Source organism: Triticum aestivum, chromosome 4A (genome assembly GCF_018294505.1).
Source record: "Triticum aestivum cultivar Chinese Spring chromosome 4A, IWGSC CS RefSeq v2.1, whole genome shotgun sequence".
Lineage (NCBI taxonomy): Eukaryota > Viridiplantae > Streptophyta > Magnoliopsida > Poales > Poaceae > Triticum > Triticum aestivum.
The window spans coordinates 685685897-685692012 of NC_057803.1; positions in this window are offsets into that span (position 1 = coordinate 685685897).

Sequence of the window (6116 nt, forward strand, 5' to 3'; positions counted from 1 at the left end):
CCAAAAATATCTACAAAGTACTTCTCGTTTCATACTTGCTCTAGGTAAAGCGAACATTAAGCGTGCGGAGAGTTGTATCGGTGGTCGATAGAACTTGAGGGAATATTTGTTCTACCTTTAGCTCCTCATTGGGTTCGACACTCTTACTTATCGAAAGAGGCTACAATTAATCCCCTATACTTGTGGGTTATCAAGTCCTTTTTCTGGCGCCGTTGCCGGGGAGTTATAGCGTGGGGTGAATATTCTCGTGTGTGCTTGTTTGCTTTATCACTAAGTTATTTTTATTTGCTGTTCTAAGTTGTTCTATATCTTTAGTTATGGATATGGACCACGAAATACCAAAAAATTTAGGTTTACTTGCTACTCATGGAGATGGGAACCTCCTAGAACCCTCGATGCTCATTATGTGAAAGATATTACTACTTTGATAATCCTGAGAAAACCCCATTCAACTTTATAATGGGAGTAACGTTGGATCAACGTGAATACTTTAGGGATTATCGCTTGACTCAAAAAGGAAACAATTATGGGATCAAATTTATATGTTGCATTGGTATGCTCGGCAACTATGCTTGAGATATGATTATACTTGTTGCTCTAGGATGAAGGCTCCACACCTTCCCTTTTCATGTGAATTTAATGACGATGAAACCTTGGCTTATGCTAATGGTATATATGATTATTTTGACGTGGAACAAATAGAAGAATTCATTGCTTTTATGGGTGCTTATGAAATTGAATCTTTGTTTAAAGATTTTAAAGATTTTGATGATTCGGTTTATAGACCTGAAAATTTAGCTATCCTTGAATATTGCTATGAGAATTATAAATACAATTATGATATTGATGAATTTATTGAGAAAGACTCCGCTGTCCGAGATGAGAATAATATTTTGCAGGAGTCTATGAAAAAAGAAATTAATGAAACTGTGAGCTCATTGGATGAAAAAGATGATGAGGAGATCAAAGAACAAAAGGAGGAAGAGCGCATTAGCTACCCGTGCCCACCTTCTAATGAGAGTAACTCTTCAACTCATACATTGTTTAATTTCCCTTCGTGCTTACCGAAGGATGATTGCTATGATGATTGTTATGATCCCGTTGATTCTTTTGAAATACCCCTTTTTGATGATGCTTGCTATGCTTGTGGCCAAGATGCCAATATGAATTATGCTTATGGAGATGAACTTGCTATAGTTCCTTATGTTAAACATGAAATTGTTGCTATTGCACCCATGCATGATAGTACTATTATCTTTTTGAATTCTCCTGACTACACTATATCGGAGAAGTTTGCCCTTATTAAGGATTATATTGATGGGTTGCATTTTACCGTTGCACATGATAATTTTGATGAATATAATATGCATGTGCTTGCTGCTCCTACTTGTAATTATTATGAGAGAGGAACTACATCTCTGCCTCTCTATGTTTCCAATATGATAAAATTGCAAGAAACTTCTTATGCTATGCATTGGCCTTTACTTTGTGTGCATGAATTGTTCTTTTATGACATGCCAATAAATAGGAAGAGAGTTAGACGAAGCCCTACACCGGTAGCTTCATCATCACCGTCATCACGCCGTCATGCTGACAAAGCTATCCCTTGACACTCAGCTAGATCGTGAGTTCGTGGGACGTCACCGAGCTGAACATGTGCAGATCACGGAGGTGCCGTACTTTCGGTACTAGGATCGGTTGGATCATGAAGATGTATGACTACATCAACCGCATTGTCATAATGCTTCCACTTACGGTCTACAAGGGTACATGGACAACACTCTTCCATCTCGTAGCTATGCATCACCATGATAGATCTTGCGTGTGCGTAGGAATTTTTTTGAAATTACTGCGTTCCCCAACAATGGCATCCGAGCCAGGTCTAGGCGTAGATGTTATATGCACGAGTAGAACACAAAGGAGTTGTGGGCGTGGGTATATACATATTGCTTGCCGTCACTAGTTGATTCTTGATTCAGCGGTATTGTTGGATGAAGCGGCTCAGACCGACATTACGCGTACGCTTACGCGAGACTGGTTCTATCGACGTGCTTCGCACACAGGTAGTTGGTGGGTGTCAGTTCCTCCAACTTTAGTTGAATTGGATTCAATGAACAGGGTTCTTTCTGAAGATCAAAAAGAAATCACTATACCGCATTGTGGTTTTTGATGCGTAGGTAAGAACGGTTCTTGCTCAGCCCATAGCAGCTACGTAAAACTTGCAACAACAAAGTAGAGGGCGTCTAACTTGTTTTTGTAGGGCATGTTGTGATGTGATATGGTCAAGACATGATGCTAAATTTTATTGTATGAGATGATCATGTTTTGTAACACAGTTATCGGCAATTGGCAGGAGCCATATGGTTGTCGCTTTATTGTATGAAATGCAATCGCCATGTAATTGCATCACTTTATCACTAAGCGGTAGCGATAGTCGTAGTAGCAATAGTTGGCGAGACGACAATGATGCTTTGATGGAGATCAAGGTGTCAAGCCGGTAATGATGGTGATCATAGCGGTGCTTTGGAGATGGAGATCAAAGGCACAAGATGATGATGGCCATATCATAACACTTATATTGATTGCATGTGATGTTTATCCTTTATGCATCTTATTTTGCTTAGTTCGGTGGTAGCATTATAAGATGATCTCTCACTAAATTTCAAGGTACAAGTGTTCTCCTAGAGTATGCACCGTTGCTACAGTTTGTCGTGCCGAGACACCATGTGATGATCGGGTGTGATAAGCTCTACGTTCACATACAACGGGTGTAAGCCAGTTTTGCACATGCAGAATACTCGGGTTAAACTTGATGAGCCTAGCATATGCAGATATAGCCTCGGAACACTGAGACCGAAAGGTCGAGCGTGAATCATATAGTAGATATGATCAACATAGTGATGTTCACCATTGAAACTACTCCATCTCACATGATGATCGGACATGGTTTAGTTGATATGGATCACGTGATCACTTAGACGATTAGATAGATATCTATCTAAATGGGAGTTCTTAAGTAATTTGATTAATTGAACTTTAATTTATCATGAACTTAGTCCTGATAGTATTTTGCATGTCTATGTTTTTGTAGATAAATGGCCCGTGTTGTTGTTCCGTTGAATTTTAATGCGTTCCTAGAGAAAGCTAAGTTGAAAGGTGATGGTAGAAACTACACGGAATGGGTCAGTAACTTGAGGATTATCCTCATTGCTGCACAGAAGAATTACGTCCTGGAAGCACCGCTAGGTGACAAACCCGCTGCAGGAGCAACGCCAGATGTTATGAACACCTGGCAGAGCAAAGCTGATGACTACTCGATAGTTCAGTGTGCCATGCTTTACGGCTTAGAACCATGACTTCAACGATGTTTCAAACATCATGGAGCATATGAGATGTTCCAGGAGTTGAAGTTAATATTTCAAGCAAATGCCTGGATTGAGAGATATGAAGTCTCCAATAAGTTCTACAGCTGCAAAATGGAGGAGAATAGTTCTATCAGTGAACATATACTCAGAATGTCTGGGTACCACAACCACATGACTCAGCTGGGAGTTAATCTCCCGAGGAGTATATGGGACTTATTGGGCCTTAATGGAATAGAGGAGAGGAAGGGAAAAGGTGGGAGGTGCGCCCCCTAGCCCAATCCGAATTGGGTGGGGGCCGCCCCCCCTTTGCTTCTCTCCTACTCCTACCACTTGGAAGGGGGGAATCCTACTCCCGGTGGGAGTAGGACTCCCCTAGGGCACGCCAAAGAGGGTCGGCCCTCCCCCTCCACTCCTTTATATACGGGGGAAGGGGGCACCCCATAGACACACAAGTTGATCATTGTCTTAGCCGTGTGCGGTGCCCCCCTCCACCATAGTCCACCTCGGTCATATCGTCGTAGTGCTTAGGCGAAGCCCTGCACCGGTAGCTTCATCATCACCGTCATCATGTTGTCGTACTGACGAAGCTCTCCCTTGACACTCACCTGGATTGAGAGTTCGTGGGACGTCACCGAGCTGAACGTGTGCAGATCGTGGAGGTGCCGTACTTTCAGTACTAGGATCGGTCGGATCGTGAAGACATATGACTACATCAACCACGTTGTCATAACGCTTCCCCTTACGGTCTATGAGGGTACGTGGACAACACTCTTCCCTCTCGTAGCTATGCATCAACATGATAGATCTTGCGTGTGCGTAAGATTTTTTTTGAAATTACTACGTTCCCCAACATTCGAATCTAAAATCGTGAAATGCACCATGTCTCGGACATACCCTAAGAACCATTGGCTCTAGAATAGTACTCCCTTCTTTCCAGTTTACAGGTCTCAAATTTGAAATCTCATCAACCAAGGCAGTGGTGAGTGGAGGAATGTATCTCGTACTTTACAAAAATACCAAAATTAAACGGAGGAGCATTATGCGTCCGTTCTTCATAAGGCTCAAAGGAGGCAACAATATTTTAATTGGAATACCATTTAGTTCCCTTCTTGCGACCTCACTCGAATTGGGGACCCTTTCACTGAGGCCAAGGTGATCGACGCCATTACCCAAATGCCCAAGGATAAGGCTCCGGGTCAAGATGGGTTCTCGGGGGCCTTATTTAAGGCATGCTGGGGTACGATCAGACATGATATCATGGTTGTCATGAACGATTTCTCCAACCTACAGACCGGGCGTCTCAAGTGGATTAACTCTGCAAACATCGTGCTTCTTCCTATGAAAGAAGGGGCATATTGCATCTTTGACTTTAGGCCGGTTAGCATTATTCAAGCGATCCCGAAGATTGTGGCCGAGTTGATGGCTGTCCGCTTGGCACCGTTCATGCACACCCTAGTCTCCCACACTCAGAGCGCTTTCATCAAGACTTGGAGCATCCATGATAATTTTGTTGGAAATATGCCCTAGAGGCAATAATAAGTTGGTTATTATTATATTTCCTTGTTCATGATAATAATTTATTATCCATGCTAGAATTGTATTGATAGGAAACTCAGATACATGTGTGGATACATAGACAACACCATGTCCCTGGTAAGCCTCTAGTTGACTAGCTCGTTGATCAATAAGATGGTTACGGTTTCCTGACCATGGACATTGGATGTCATTGATAACGGGATCACATCATTAGGAGAATGATGTGATGGACAAGACCCAATCCTAAGCCTAGCACAAAGATCGTGTAGTTCGTATGCTAAAGCTTTTCTAATGTCAAGTATCATTTCCTTAGACCAAGAGATTGTGCAACTCCCGGATACCGTAGGAATGCTTTGGGTGTACCAAACGTCACAACGTAACTGGGTGGCTATAAAGGTTCACTACAGGTATCTCTGAAAGTGTCTGTTGGGTTGGCATGAATCGAGACTGGGATTTGTCACTCCGTGTAAACGGAGAGGTATCTCTGGGCCCACTCGGTAGGACATCATCATAATGTGCACAATGTGACCAAGGAGTTGATCACGGGATGATGTGTTATGGAACGAGTAAAGAGACTTGCTGGTAACGAGATTGAACAAGGTATCGGATACCGACGTCGAATCTCGGGCAAGTACAATACCGCTGGACAAAGGGAATTGTATACGGGGTTGATTGAATCATCGACATCGTGGTTCATCCGATGAGATCATCGTGGAACATGTGGGAGCCAACATGGGTATCCAGATCCCGCTGTTGGTTATTGGCCGGAGAGTTGTCTCGGTCATGTCTGCATGATTCCAGAGCCCGTAGGGTCTACACACTTAAGGTTCGATGACGCTAGAGTTATAGGGAAAGTATATACGCGGTTACCGAATGTTGTTCGGAGTCCCGGATGAGATCCCAGACGTCACGAGGAGTTCTGGAATGGTCCGGAGGTAAAGATTGATATATAGGAAGTATGATTTTGGCCACCAGAAGTGTTCCGGGCATCACCGGTAGTGTACCGGGACCACCGAAGGGGTCCGGGGGTCCACCGGGAGGGGCCACGGGCCCCGGAGGCATACATGGGCCAAGTGTGAGAAGGGACCAGCCCCTAGGTGGACTGGGGCGCCTCCCCACCAAGGCCCATGCGCCTAGAGAGAAGAGGGGGGCAAACCCTAAGGGCAGATGGGCCCTAAGGCCCATGCCTGGTGCGCCTCCCTCTCCCCCCACTTG